This window comes from Narcine bancroftii, chromosome 2, assembly GCF_036971445.1.
Source record: "Narcine bancroftii isolate sNarBan1 chromosome 2, sNarBan1.hap1, whole genome shotgun sequence".
NCBI classification, from domain to species: Eukaryota; Metazoa; Chordata; class Chondrichthyes; order Torpediniformes; family Narcinidae; genus Narcine; species Narcine bancroftii.
In genome coordinates, this window is record NC_091470.1 from 93,134,798 (window position 1) to 93,151,282 (window position 16,485).

The window sequence follows — 16,485 nt, forward strand, 5'->3', positions numbered from 1 at the left end:
TCACTCGTTCTAACTTTCCCCAATCCCAGGTTTTAATATATCAACAAAGGTCACTTGTTCTAACCTTCCCCAATACCAGGTCTTTAATATATCAACAAAGGTCACTGGTTCAAACCTTCCCCAATACCAGGTTTTAATATATCAACAAAGGTCACTGGTTCTAAACTTCCCCAATACCAGGTCTTTAATATATCAACAAAGGTCACTCGTTCTAACCTTCCCCAATCCCAGGTCTTTAATTTATAAACAAAGGTCACTGGCTCTAACCTTCCCCAATACCATGTCTTTAATATATCAACAAAGGTCACTCGTTCTAACCTTCCCCAATCCCTGGTCTTTAATATATCAACAAACATCACTGGCTCTAACCTTCCCCAATACCAGGTCTTTAATTTATCAACAAAGGTCACTGGCTCTAACCTTCCCCAATACCATGACTTTAATATATCAACAAAGGTCACTAGTTCTAACTTTCCCCAATCCCAGGTCTTTAATATATCAACAAAGGTCACTGGCTCTAACCTTCCCCAATACCAGGTCTTTAATTTATCAACAAAGGTCACTGGCTCTAACCTTCCCCAATACCATGTCTTTAATATGTCAACAAAGGTCACTCGTTCTAACTTTCCCCAATCCCAGGTTTTAATATATCAACAAAGGTCACTTGTTCTAACCTTCCCCAATACCAGGTCTTTAATATATCAACAAAGGTCACTGGTTCAAACCTTCCCCAATACCACGTTTTAATATATCAACAAAGGTCACTGGTTCTAAACTTCCCCAATACCAGGTCTTTAATATATAAACAAAGGTCACTCGTTCTAACCTTCCCCAATCCCAGGTCTTTAATATATTAACAAAGGTCACTGGCTCTAACCTTCCCCATTACCAGGTCTTTAATTTATAAACAAAGGTCACTGGCTCTAACCTTCCCCAATACCACGTCTTTAATTTATCAACAAAGGTCACTGGCTCTAAGCTTCTCCAATACCATGACTTTAATATATCAACAAAGGTCACTCGTTCTAACCTTCCCCAATCCCAGGTCTTTAATATATCAACAAAGGTCACTGGCTCTAATCTTCCCCAATACCAGGTCTTTAATTTATCAACAAAGGTCACTGGCTCTAACCTTCCCCAATACCATGTCTTTAATATGTCAACAAAGGTCACTCGTTCTAACTTTCCCCAATCCCAGGTTTTAATATATCAACAAAGGTCACTCGTTCTAACCTTCCCCAATCCCTGGTCTGTAATATATCAACAAACATCACTGGCTCTAACCTTCCCCAATACCCGGTCTTTAATTTATCAACAAAGGTCACTGGCTCTAACCTTCCCCAATACCATGACTTTAATATATCAACAAAGGTCACTGGCTCTAACCTTCCCCAATACCATGTCTTTAATATATCAACAAAGGTCACTCGTTCTAACCTTCCCCAATCCCTGGTCTTTAATATATCAACAAACATCACTGGCTCTAACCTTCCCCAATACCAGGTCTTTAATTTATCAACAAAGGTCACTGGCTCTAACCTTCCCCAATACCATGACTTTAATATATCAACAAAGGTCACTAGTTCTAACCTTCCCCAATCCCAGGTCTTTAATATATTAACAAAGGTCACTGGCTCTAACCTTCCCCATTACCAGTTCTTTAATTTATAAACAAAGGTCACTGGCTCTAACCTTCCCCAATACCACGTCTTTAATTTATCAACAAAGGTCACTGGCTCTAACCTTCCCCAATACCATGACTTTAATATATCAACAAAGGTCACTAGTTCTAACCTTCCCCAATCCCAGGTCTTTAATATATCAACAAAGGTCACTGGCTCTAACCTTCCCCAATACCAGGTCTTTAATTTATCAACAAAGGTCACTGGCTCTAACCTTCCCCAATACCATGTCTTTAATATGTCAACAAAGGTCACTCGTTCTAACTTTCCCCAATCCCAGGTTTTAATATATCAACAAATGTCACTCGTTCTAACCTTCCCCAATCCCTGGTCTTTAATATATCAACAAACATCACTGGCTCTAACCTTCCCCAATACCAGGTCTTTAATTTATCAACAAAGGTCACTGGCTCTAACCTTCCCCAATACCATGACTTTAATATATCAACAAAGGTCACTAGTTCTAACCTTCCCCAATCCCAGGTCTTTAATATATCAACAAAGGTCACTGGCTCTAACCTTCCCCAATACCAGGTCTTTAATTTATCAACAAAGGTCACTGGCTCTAACCTTCCCCAATACCATGACTTTAATATATCAACAAAGGTCACTAGTTCTAACCTTCCCCAATCCCAGGTCTTTAATATATCAACAAAGGTCACTGGCTCTAACCTTCCCCAATACCAGGTCTTTAATTTATCAACAAAGGTCACTGGCTCTAACCTTCCCCAATACCATGTCTTTAATATGTCAACAAAGGTCACTTGCTCTAACCTTCCCCAATACCAGGTCTTTAATATATCAACAAAGGTCACTGGTTCAAACCTTCCCCAATACCAGGTCTTTAATATATCAACAAAGGTCACTCGATCTAACCTTCCCCAATCCCAGGTCTTTAATATATTAACAAAGGTCACTGGCTCTAACCTTCCCCAATACCAGGTCTTTAATTTATAAACAAAGGTCACTGGCTCTAACCTTCCTCAATACCATGTCTTTAATATATCAACAAAGGTCACTCGTTCTAACCTTCCCCAATCCCTGGTCTTTAATATATCAACAAACATCACTGGCTCTAAACTTCCCCAATACCAGGTCTTTAATTTATAAACAAATGCCACTGGTTCTAACCTTCCCCAACACAGGGTCTTTAATATATCAACAAAGGTCACTTGTTCTAACCTTCCCCAATACCAGGTCTTTAATATATCAACTGGTTCAAACCTTCCCCAATACCAGGTTTTAATATATCAACAAAGGTCACTCGTTCTAACCTTCCCCAATCCCAGGTCTTTAATATATTAACAAAGGTCACTGGCTCTAACCTTCCCCAATACCAGGTCTTTAATTTATAAACAAATGCCACTGGTTCTAACCTTCCCCAACACCAGGTCTTTAATATATCAACAAAGGTCACTGACTCTACCTTCCCCAATACCAGGTCTTTAATATATCAACAGAGGTCACTGGTTGTAACCTTCCCCAATACCAGGTCTTTAATATATCAACAACGGTCGTTGACTCTAACCTTCCCCAATACCAGGTCTTTAATATATCAACCAAGGTCACTTGCTCAAACCTTCCCTAATATCAGGGCTTTAATATATCAGAAAAGTTCACTGGCTCTAACCTTTCCCAATAACACGTCTTTAATACATCATCAAAGGTCACTGGCTCTAACCTTCCCGAATCCAAGGTGTTTAATATATTAACAAAGGTCACTGGCTCTAACCTTCCCCAATACCAGGTCTTTAATTTATAAACAAAGGTCACTGGCTCTAACCTTCCCCAATATCATGTCTTTCATATGTCAACAAAGGTCACTCATTCTAACCTTCCCCAATCCCTGGTCTTTAATATATCAACAAACATCACTGGCTCTAAACTTCCCCAATACCAGGTCTTTAATTTATCAACAAAGTTCACTGGCTCTAACCTTCCCCAATACCATGTATTTAATATATCAACAAAGGTCACTCGTTCTAACCTTCCCCAATCCCAGGTCTTTAATATATCAACAAAGGTCACTAGTTCTAACCTTCCCCAATCCCAGGTCTTTAATATATCAACAAATATCACTGGCTCTAACCTTCCCCAATAACAGGTCTTTAATTTATCAACAAAGGTCACTGGCTCTAACCTTCTCCAATACCATGTCTTTAATATGTCAACAAAGGTCACTCGTTCTAACTTTCCCCAATCCCAGGTTTTAATATATCAACAAAGGTCACTTGCTCTAACCTTCCCCAATACCAGGTCTTTAATATATCAACAAAGGTCATTGGTTCAAGCCTTCTCCAATACCATGTTTTAATATATCAACAAAGGTCACTGGTTCTAAACTTCCCCAATACCAGGTCTTTAATATATCAACAAAGGTCACTCGTTCTAACCTTCCCCAATTCCAGGTCTTTAATATATTAACAAAGGTCACTGGCTCCAACCTTCCCCAATACCAGGTCTTTAATTTATAAACAAAGGTCACTGGCTCTAACCTTCCCCAATCCCATGTCTTTAATATATCAACAAAGGTCACTCGTTCTAACCTTCCCCAATCCCTGGTCTTTAATATATCAACAAACATCACTGGCTCTAACCTTCCCCAATACCATGTATTTAATATATCAACAAAGGTCACTGGCTCTAACCTTCCCCAATCCCAGGTCTTTAATATATCAACAAAGGTCACTAGTTCTAACCTTCCCCAATCCCAGGTCTTTAATAATTCAACAAAGGTCACTGGCTCTAACCTTCCCCAATCCCATGTCTTTAATATATCAACAAAGGTCACTCGTTCTAACCTTCCCCAATCCCTGGTCTTTAATATATCAACAAACATCACTGGCTCTAACCTTCCCCAATACCATGTATTTAATATATCAACAAAGGTCACTAGTTCTAACCTTCCCCAATCCCAGGTCTTTAATATATCAACAAAGGTCACTAGTTCTAACCTTCCCCAATCCCAGGTCTTTAATATATCAACAAAGGTCACTGGCTCTAACCTTCCCCAATACCAGGTCTTTAATTTATCAACAAATGTCACTGGCTCTAACCTTCCCCAATACCATGTCTTTAATATGTCAACAAAGGTCACTCGTTCTAACTTTCCCCAATCCCAGGATTTAATATATCAACAAAGGTCACTTGTTCTAACCTTCCCCAATACCAGGTCTTTAATATATCAACAAAGGTCACTGGTTCTAACCTTCCCCAATACCAGGTTTTAATATATCAACAAAGGTCACTGGTTCTAAACTTCCCCAATACCAGGTCTTTAATATATCAACAAAGGTCACTCGTTCTAACCTTCCCCAATCCCAGGTCTTTAATTTATAAACAAAGGTCACTGGCTCTAACCTTCCCCAATACCATGTCTTTAATATATCAACAAAGGTCACTCGTTCTAACCTTCCCCAATCCCTGGTCTTTAATATATCAACAAACATCACTGGCTCTAACCTTCCCCAATACCAGGTCTTTAATTTATCAACAAAGGTCACTGGCTCTAACCTTCCCCAATACCATGACTTTAATATATCAACAAAGGTCACTAGTTCTAACTTTCCCCAATCCCAGGTCTTTAATATATCAACAAAGGTCACTGGCTCTAACCTTCCCCAATACCAGGTCTTTAATTTATCAACAAAGGTCACTGGCTCTAACCTTCCCCAATACCATGTCTTTAATATGTCAACAAAGGTCACTCGTTCTAACTTTCCCCAATCCCAGGTTTTAATATATCAACAAAGGTCACTTGTTCTAACCTTCCCCAATACCAGGTCTTTAATATATCAACAAAGGTCACTGGTTCAAACCTTCCCCAATACCACGTTTTAATATATCAACAAAGGTCACTGGTTCTAAACTTCCCCAATACCAGGTCTTTAATATATAAACAAAGGTCACTCGTTCTAACCTTCCCCAATCCCAGGTCTTTAATATATTAACAAAGGTCACTGGCTCTAACCTTCCCCATTACCAGGTCTTTAATTTATAAACAAAGGTCACTGGCTCTAACCTTCCCCAATACCATGTCTTTAATTTATCAACAAAGGTCACTGGCTCTAAGCTTCCCCAATACCATGACTTTAATATATCAACAAAGGTCACTAGTTCTAACCTTCCCCAATCCCAGGTCTTTAATATATCAACAAAGGTCACTGGCTCTAATCTTCCCCAATACCAGGTCTTTAATTTATCAACAAAGGTCACTGGCTCTAACCTTCCCCAATACCATGTCTTTAATATGTCAACAAAGGTCACTCGTTCTAACTTTCCCCAATCCCAGGTTTTAATATATCAACAAAGGTCACACGTTCTAACCTTCCCCAATCCCTGGTCTGTAATATATCAACAAACATCACTGGCTCTAACCTTCCCCAATACCAGGTCTTTAATTTATCAACAAAGGTCACTGGCTCTAACCTTCCCCAATACCATGTCTTTAATATGTCAACAAAGGTCACTCGTTCTAACTTTCCCCAATCCCAGGTTTTAATATATCAACAAATGTCACTCGTTCTAACCTTCCCCAATCCCAGGTCTTTAATATATCAACAAAGGTCACTGGCTCTAACCTTCCCCAATACCCGGTCTTAATTTATCAACAAAGGTCACTGGCTCTAACCTTCCCCAATACCATGTCTTTACTATGTCAACAAAGGTAACTCGTTCTAACCTTCCCCAATCCCAGGACTTTAATATATCAACAAAGGTCACTGGCTCTAACGTTCCCCAATACCAGGTCTTTAATATATCAACAAAGGTCACTGGTTCTAACCTTCCACAATACCATGTCTTTAATATATCAACAAAGGTCACTGGTTCTAACCTTCCCCAATCCCAGGTCTTTGATATATCAACAACGGTCGTTGACTCTAACCTTCCCCAATACCAGGTCTTTAATATATCAACCAAGGTCACTTGCTCAAACCTTCCCTAATATCAGGGCTTTAATATATCAGAAAAGTTCACTGGCTCTAACCTTTCCCAATAACACGTCTTTAATACATCATCAAAGGTCACTGGCTCTAACCTTCCCGAATCCAAGGTGTTTAATATATTAACAAAGGTCACTGGCTCTAACCTTCCCCAATACCAGGTCTTTAATTTATAAACAAAGGTCACTGGCTCTAACCTTCCCCAATATCATGTCTTTCATATGTCAACAAAGGTCACTCATTCTAACCTTCCCCAATCCCTGGTCTTTAATATATCAACAAACATCACTGGCTCTAAACTTCCCCAATACCAGGTCTTTAATTTATCAACAAAGTTCACTGGCTCTAACCTTCCCCAATACCATGTATTTAATATATCAACAAAGGTCACTCGTTCTAACCTTCCCCAATCCCAGGTCTTTAATATATCAACAAAGGTCACTAGTTCTAACCTTCCCCAATCCCAGGTCTTTAATATATCAACAAATATCACTGGCTCTAACCTTCCCCAATACCAGGTCTTTAATTTATCAACAAAGGTCACTGGCTCTAACCTTCTCCAATACCATGTCTTTAATATGTCAACAAAGGTCACTCGTTCTAACTTTCCCCAATCCCAGGTTTTAATATATCAACAAAGGTCACTTGCTCTAACCTTCCCCAATACCAGGTCTTTAATATATCAACAAAGGTCACTGGTTCAAACCTTCCCCAATACCAGGTTTTAATATATCAACCAAGGGTACTGGTTCTAAACTTCCCCAATACCAGGTCTTTAATATATCAACAAAGGTCACTCGTTCTAACCTTCCCCAATCCCAGGTGTTTAATATATCAACAAAGTTCACTGGCTCTAACCTTCCCCAATACCATGTATTTAATATATCAACAAAGGTCACTAGTTCTAACCTTCCCCAATCCCAGGTATTTAATATATCAACAAAGGTCACTAGTTCTAACCTTCCCCAATCCCAGGTCTTTAATATATCAACAAAGGTCACTGGCTCTAACCTTCCCCAATACCAGGTCTTTAATTTATCAACAAAGGTCACTGGCTCTAACCTTCTGCAATACCATGTCTTTAAAATGTCAACAAAGGTCACTCATTCTAACTTTCCCCAATCCCAGGTTTTAATATATCAACAAAGGTCACTTGCTCTAACCTTCCCCAATACCAGGTCTTTAATATATCAACAAAGGTCATTGGTTCAAGCCTTCTCCAATACCATGTTTTAATATATCAACAAAGGTCACTGGTTCTAAACTTCCCCAATACCAGGTCTTTAATATATCAACAAAGGTCACTCGTTCTAACCTTCCCCAATTCCAGGTCTTTAATATATTAACAAAGGTCACTGGCTCCAACCTTCCCCAATACCAGGTCTTTAATTTATAAACAAAGGTCACTGGCTCTAACCTTCCCCAATCCCATGTCTTTAATATATCAACAAAGGTCACTCGTTCTAACCTTCCCCAATCCCTGGTCTTTAATATATCAACAAACATCACTGGCTCTAACCTTCCCCAATACCATGTATTTAATATATCAACAAAGGTCACTGGCTCTAACCTTCCCCAATCCCAGGTCTTTAATATATCAACAAAGGTCACTAGTTCTAACCTTCCCCAATCCCAGGTCTTTAATAATTCAACAAAGGTCACTGGCTCTAACCTTCCCCAATCCCATGTCTTTAATATATCAACAAAGGTCACTCGTTCTAACCTTCCCCAATCCCTGGTCTTTAATATATCAACAAACATCACTGGCTCTAACCTTCCCCAATACCATGTATTTAATATATCAACAAAGGTCACTAGTTCTAACCTTCCCCAATCCCAGGTCTTTAATATATCAACAAAGGTCACTAGTTCTAACCTTCCCCAATCCCAGGTCTTTAATATATCAACAAAGGTCACTGGCTCTAACCTTCCCCAATACCAGGTCTTTAATTTATCAACAAAGGTCACTGGCTCTAACCTTCCCCAATACCATGTCTTTAATATGTCAACAAAGGTCACTCGTTCTAACTTTCCCCAATCCCAGGTTTTAATATATCAACAAAGGTCACTTGTTCTAACCTTCCCCAATACCAGGTCTTTAATATATCAACAAAGGTCACTGGTTCAAACCTTCCCCAATACCAGGTTTTAATATATCAACAAAGGTCACTGGTTCTAAACTTCCCCAATACCAGGTCTTTAATATATCAACAAAGGTCACTCGTTCTAACCTTCCCCAATCCCAGGTCTTTAATTTATAAACAAAGGTCACTGGCTCTAACCTTCCCCAATACCATGTCTTTAATATATCAACAAAGGTCACTCGTTCTAACCTTCCCCAATCCCTGGTCTTTAATATATCAACAAACATCACTGGCTCTAACCTTCCCCAATACCAGGTCTTTAATTTATCAACAAAGGTCACTGGCTCTAACCTTCCCCAATACCATGACTTTAATATATCAACAAAGGTCACTAGTTCTAACTTTCCCCAATCCCAGGTCTTTAATATATCAACAAAGGTCACTGGCTCTAACCTTCCCCAATACCAGGTCTTTAATTTATCAACAAAGGTCACTGGCTCTAACCTTCCCCAATACCATGTCTTTAATATGTCAACAAAGGTCACTCGTTCTAACTTTCCCCAATCCCAGGTTTTAATATATCAACAAAGGTCACTTGTTCTAACCTTCCCCAATACCAGGTCTTTAATATATCAACAAAGGTCACTGGTTCAAACCTTCCCCAATACCACGTTTTAATATATCAACAAAGGTCACTGGTTCTAAACTTCCCCAATACCAGGTCTTTAATATATAAACAAAGGTCACTCGTTCTAACCTTCCCCAATCCCAGGTCTTTAATATATTAACAAAGGTCACTGGCTCTAACCTTCCCCATTACCAGGTCTTTAATTTATAAACAAAGGTCACTGGCTCTAACCTTCCCCAATACCACGTCTTTAATTTATCAACAAAGGTCACTGGCTCTAAGCTTCCCCAATACCATGACTTTAATATATCAACAAAGGTCACTCGTTCTAACCTTCCCCAATCCCAGGTCTTTAATATATCAACAAAGGTCACTGGCTCTAATCTTCCCCAATACCAGGTCTTTAATTTATCAACAAAGGTCACTGGCTCTAACCTTCCCCAATACCATGTCTTTAATATGTCAACAAAGGTCACTCGTTCTAACTTTCCCCAATCCCAGGTTTTAATATATCAACAAAGGTCACTCGTTCTAACCTTCCCCAATCCCTGGTCTGTAATATATCAACAAACATCACTGGCTCTAACCTTCCCCAATACCAGGTCTTTAATTTATCAACAAAGGTCACTGGCTCTAACCTTCCCCAATACCATGACTTTAATATATCAACAAAGGTCACTGGCTCTAACCTTCCCCAATACCATGTCTTTAATATATCAACAAAGGTCACTCGTTCTAACCTTCCCCAATCCCTGGTCTTTAATATATCAACAAACATCACTGGCTCTAACCTTCCCCAATACCAGGTCTTTAATTTATCAACAAAGGTCACTGGCTCTAACCTTCCCCAATACCATGACTTTAATATATCAACAAAGGTCACTAGTTCTAACCTTCCCCAATCCCAGGTCTTTAATATATTAACAAAGGTCACTGGCTCTAACCTTCCCCATTACCAGTTCTTTAATTTATAAACAAAGGTCACTGGCTCTAACCTTCCCCAATACCACGTCTTTAATTTATCAACAAAGGTCACTGGCTCTAACCTTCCCCAATACCATGACTTTAATATATCAACAAAGGTCACTAGTTCTAACCTTCCCCAATCCCAGGTCTTTAATATATCAACAAAGGTCACTGGCTCTAACCTTCCCCAATACCAGGTCTTTAATTTATCAACAAAGGTCACTGGCTCTAACCTTCCCCAATACCATGTCTTTAATATGTCAACAAAGGTCACTCGTTCTAACTTTCCCCAATCCCAGGTTTTAATATATCAACAAATGTCACTCGTTCTAACCTTCCCCAATCCCTGGTCTTTAATATATCAACAAACATCACTGGCTCTAACCTTCCCCAATACCAGGTCTTTAATTTATCAACAAAGGTCACTGGCTCTAACCTTCCCCAATACCATGACTTTAATATATCAACAAAGGTCACTAGTTCTAACCTTCCCCAATCCCAGGCCTTTAATATATCAACAAAGGTCACTGGCTCTAACCTTCCCCAATACCAGGTCTTTAATTTATCAACAAAGGTCACTGGCTCTAACCTTCCCCAATACCATGACTTTAATATATCAACAAAGGTCACTAGTTCTAACCTTCCCCAATCCCAGGTCTTTAATATATCAACAAAGGTCACTGGCTCTAACCTTCCCCAATACCAGGTCTTTAATTTATCAACAAAGGTCACTGGCTCTAACCTTCCCCAATACCATGTCTTTAATATGTCAACAAAGGTCACTTGCTCTAACCTTCCCCAATACCAGGTCTTTAATATATCAACAAAGGTCACTGGTTCAAACCTTCCCCAATACCAGGTCTTTAATATATCAACAAAGGTCACTCGATCTAACCTTCCCCAATCCCAGGTCTTTAATATATTAACAAAGGTCACTGGCTCTAACCTTCCCCAATACCAGGTCTTTAATTTATAAACAAAGGTCACTGGCTCTAACCTTCCTCAATACCATGTCTTTAATATATCAACAAAGGTCACTCGTTCTAACCTTCCCCAATCCCTGGTCTTTAATATATCAACAAACATCACTGGCTCTAAACTTCCCCAATACCAGGTCTTTAATTTATAAACAAATGCCACTGGTTCTAACCTTCCCCAACACAGGGTCTTTAATATATCAACAAAGGTCACTTGCTCTAACCTTCCCCAATACCAGGTCTTTAATATATCAACTGGTTCAAACCTTCCCCAATACCAGGTTTTAATATATCAACAAAGGTCACTCGTTCTAACCTTCCCCAATCCCAGGTCTTTAATATATTAACAAAGGTCACTGGCTCTAACCTTCCCCAATACCAGGTCTTTAATTTATAAACAAATGCCACTGGTTCTAACCTTCCCCAACACCAGGTCTTTAATATATCAACAAAGGTCACTGACTCTACCTTCCCCAATACCAGGTCTTTAATATATCAACAGAGGTCACTGGTTGTAACCTTCCCCAATACCAGGTCTTTAATATATCAACAACGGTCGTTGACTCTAACCTTCCCCAATACCAGGTCTTTAATATATCAACCAAGGTCACTTGCTCAAACCTTCCCTAATATCAGGGCTTTAATATATCAGAAAAGTTCACTGGCTCTAACCTTTCCCAATAACACGTCTTTAATACATCATCAAAGGTCACTGGCTCTAACCTTCCCGAATCCAAGGTGTTTAATATATTAACAAAGGTCACTGGCTCTAACCTTCCCCAATACCAGGTCTTTAATTTATAAACAAAGGTCACTGGCTCTAACCTTCCCCAATATCATGTCTTTCATATGTCAACAAAGGTCACTCATTCTAACCTTCCCCAATCCCTGGTCTTTAATATATCAACAAACATCACTGGCTCTAAACTTCCCCAATACCAGGTCTTTAATTTATCAACAAAGTTCACTGGCTCTAACCTTCCCCAATACCATGTATTTAATATATCAACAAAGGTCACTCGTTCTAACCTTCCCCAATCCCAGGTCTTTAATATATCAACAAAGGTCACTAGTTCTAACCTTCCCCAATCCCAGGTCTTTAATATATCAACAAATATCGCTGGCTCTAACCTTCCCCAATACCAGGTCTTTAATTTATCAACAAAGGTCACTGGCTCTAACCTTCTCCAATACCATGTCTTTAATATGTCAACAAAGGTCACTCGTTCTAACTTTCCCCAATCCCAGGTTTTAATATATCAACAAAGGTCACTTGCTCTAACCTTCCCCAATACCAGGTCTTTAATATATCAACAAAGGTCATTGGTTCAAGCCTTCTCCAATACCATGTTTTAATATATCAACAAAGGTCACTGGTTCTAAACTTCCCCAATACCAGGTCTTTAATATATCAACAAAGGTCACTCGTTCTAACCTTCCCCAATTCCAGGTCTTTAATATATTAACAAAGGTCACTGGCTCCAACCTTCCCCAATACCAGGTCTTTAATTTATAAACAAAGGTCACTGGCTCTAACCTTCCCCAATCCCATGTCTTTAATATATCAACAAAGGTCACTCGTTCTAACCTTCCCCAATCCCTGGTCTTTAATATATCAACAAACATCACTGGCTCTAACCTTCCCCAATACCATGTATTTAATATATCAACAAAGGTCACTGGCTCTAACCTTCCCCAATCCCAGGTCTTTAATATATCAACAAAGGTCACTAGTTCTAACCTTCCCCAATCCCAGGTCTTTAATATATCATCAAACATCACTGGCTCTAAACTTCCCCAATACCAGGTCTTTAATTTATAAACAAATGCCACTGGTTCTAACCTTCCCCAACACAGGGTCTTTAATATATCAACAAAGGTCACTTGCTCTAACCTTCCCCAATACCAGGTCTTTAATATATCAACTGGTTCAAACCTTCCCCAATACCAGGTTTTAATATATCAACAAAGGTCACTCGTTCTAACCTTCCCCAATCCCAGGTCTTTAATATATTAACAAAGGTCACTGGCTCTAACCTTCCCCAATACCAGGTCTTTAATTTATAAACAAATGCCACTGGTTCTAACCTTCCCCAACACCAGGTCTTTAATATATCAACAAAGGTCACTGACTCTACCTTCCCCAATACCAGGTCTTTAATATATCAACAGAGGTCACTGGTTGTAACCTTCCCCAATACCAGGTCTTTAATATATCAACAACGGTCGTTGACTCTAACCTTCCCCAATACCAGGTCTTTAATATATCAACCAAGGTCACTTGCTCAAACCTTCCCTAATATCAGGGCTTTAATATATCAGAAAAGTTCACTGGCTCTAACCTTTCCCAATAACACGTCTTTAATACATCATCAAAGGTCACTGGCTCTAACCTTCCCGAATCCAAGGTGTTTAATATATTAACAAAGGTCACTGGCTCTAACCTTCCCCAATACCAGGTCTTTAATTTATAAACAAAGGTCACTGGCTCTAACCTTCCCCAATATCATGTCTTTCATATGTCAACAAAGGTCACTCATTCTAACCTTCCCCAATCCCTGGTCTTTAATATATCAACAAACATCACTGGCTCTAAACTTCCCCAATACCAGGTCTTTAATTTATCAACAAAGTTCACTGGCTCTAACCTTCCCCAATACCATGTATTTAATATATCAACAAAGGTCACTCGTTCTAACCTTCCCCAATCCCAGGTCTTTAATATATCAACAAAGGTCACTAGTTCTAACCTTCCCCAATCCCAGGTCTTTAATATATCAACAAATATCGCTGGCTCTAACCTTCCCCAATACCAGGTCTTTAATTTATCAACAAAGGTCACTGGCTCTAACCTTCTCCAATACCATGTCTTTAATATGTCAACAAAGGTCACTCGTTCTAACTTTCCCCAATCCCAGGTTTTAATATATCAACAAAGGTCACTTGCTCTAACCTTCCCCAATACCAGGTCTTTAATATATCAACAAAGGTCATTGGTTCAAGCCTTCTCCAATACCATGTTTTAATATATCAACAAAGGTCACTGGTTCTAAACTTCCCCAATACCAGGTCTTTAATATATCAACAAAGGTCACTCGTTCTAACCTTCCCCAATTCCAGGTCTTTAATATATTAACAAAGGTCACTGGCTCCAACCTTCCCCAATACCAGGTCTTTAATTTATAAACAAAGGTCACTGGCTCTAACCTTCCCCAATCCCATGTCTTTAATATATCAACAAAGGTCACTCGTTCTAACCTTCCCCAATCCCTGGTCTTTAATATATCAACAAACATCACTGGCTCTAACCTTCCCCAATACCATGTATTTAATATATCAACAAAGGTCACTGGCTCTAACCTTCCCCAATCCCAGGTCTTTAATATATCAACAAAGGTCACTAGTTCTAACCTTCCCCAATCCCAGGTCTTTAATAATTCAACAAAGGTCACTGGCTCTAACCTTCCCCAATCCCATGTCTTTAATATATCAACAAAGGTCACTCGTTCTAACCTTCCCCAATCCCTGGTCTTTAATATATCAACAAACATCACTGGCTCTAACCTTCCCCAATACCATGTATTTAATATATCAACAAAGGTCACTAGTTCTAACCTTCCCCAATCCCAGGTCTTTAATATATCAACAAAGGTCACTAGTTCTAACCTTCCCCAATCCCAGGTCTTTAATATATCAACAAAGGTCACTGGCTCTAACCTTCCCCAATACCAGGTCTTTAATTTATCAACAAATGTCACTGGCTCTAACCTTCCCCAATACCATGTCTTTAATATGTCAACAAAGGTCACTCGTTCTAACTTTCCCCAATCCCAGGATTTAATATATCAACAAAGGTCACTTGTTCTAACCTTCCCCAATACCAGGTCTTTAATATATCAACAAAGGTCACTGGTTCAAACCTTCCCCAATACCAGGTTTTAATATATCAACAAAGGTCACTGGTTCTAAACTTCCCCAATACCAGGTCTTTAATATATCAACAAAGGTCACTCGTTCTAACCTTCCCCAATCCCAGGACTTTAATTTATAAACAAAGGTCACTGGCTCTAACCTTCCCCAATACCATGTCTTTAATATATCAACAAAGGTCACTCGTTCTAACCTTCCCCAATCCCTGGTCTTTAATATATCAACAAACATCACTGGCTCTAACCTTCCCCAATACCAGGTCTTTAATTTATCAACAAAGGTCACTGGCTCTAACCTTCCCCAATACCATGACTTTAATATATCAACAAAGGTCACTAGTTCTAACTTTCCCCAATCCCAGGTCTTTAATATATCAACAAAGGTCACTGGCTCTAACCTTCCCCAATACCAGGTCTTTAATTTATCAACAAAGGTCACTGGCTCTAACCTTCCCCAATACCATGTCTTTAATATGTCAACAAAGGTCACTCGTTCTAACTTTCCCCAATCCCAGGTTTTAATATATCAACAAAGGTCACTTGTTCTAACCTTCCCCAATACCAGGTCTTTAATATATCAACAAAGGTCACTGGTTCAAACCTTCCCCAATACCACGTTTTAATATATCAACAAAGGTCACTGGTTCTAAACTTCCCCAATACCAGGTCTTTAATATATAAACAAAGGTCACTCGTTCTAACCTTCCCCAATCCCAGGTCTTTAATATATTAACAAAGGTCACTGGCTCTAACCTTCCCCATTACCAGGTCTTTAATTTATAAACAAAGGTCACTGGCTCTAACCTTCCCCAATACCATGTCTTTAATTTATCAACAAAGGTCACTGGCTCTAAGCTTCCCCAATACCATGACTTTAATATATCAACAAAGGTCACTAGTTCTAACCTTCCCCAATCCCAGGTCTTTAATATATCAACAAAGGTCACTGGCTCTAATCTTCCCCAATACCAGGTCTTTAATTTATCAACAAAGGTCACTGGCTCTAACCTTCCCCAATACCATGTCTTTAATATGTCAACAAAGGTCACTCGTTCTAACTTTCCCCAATCCCAGGTTTTAATATATCAACAAAGGTCACACGTTCTAACCTTCCCCAATCCCTGGTCTGTAATATATCAACAAACATCACTGGCTCTAACCTTCCCCAATACCAGGTCTTTAATTTATCAACAAAGGTCACTGGCTCTAACCTTCCCCAATACCATGACTTTAATATATCAACAAAGGTCACTGGCTCTAACCTTCCCCAATACCA

General features: G+C 39.2%; 1 protein-coding gene across 2 annotated transcripts in view; it reads left to right on the forward strand.

Annotated features, from left to right (window-relative positions):
• Window positions 1-16,485, forward strand: part of LOC138753905 (GDNF family receptor alpha-2-like) — an 888,944-nt gene that overhangs the window by 272,437 nt on the left and 600,022 nt on the right. The window lies entirely within an intron of this gene.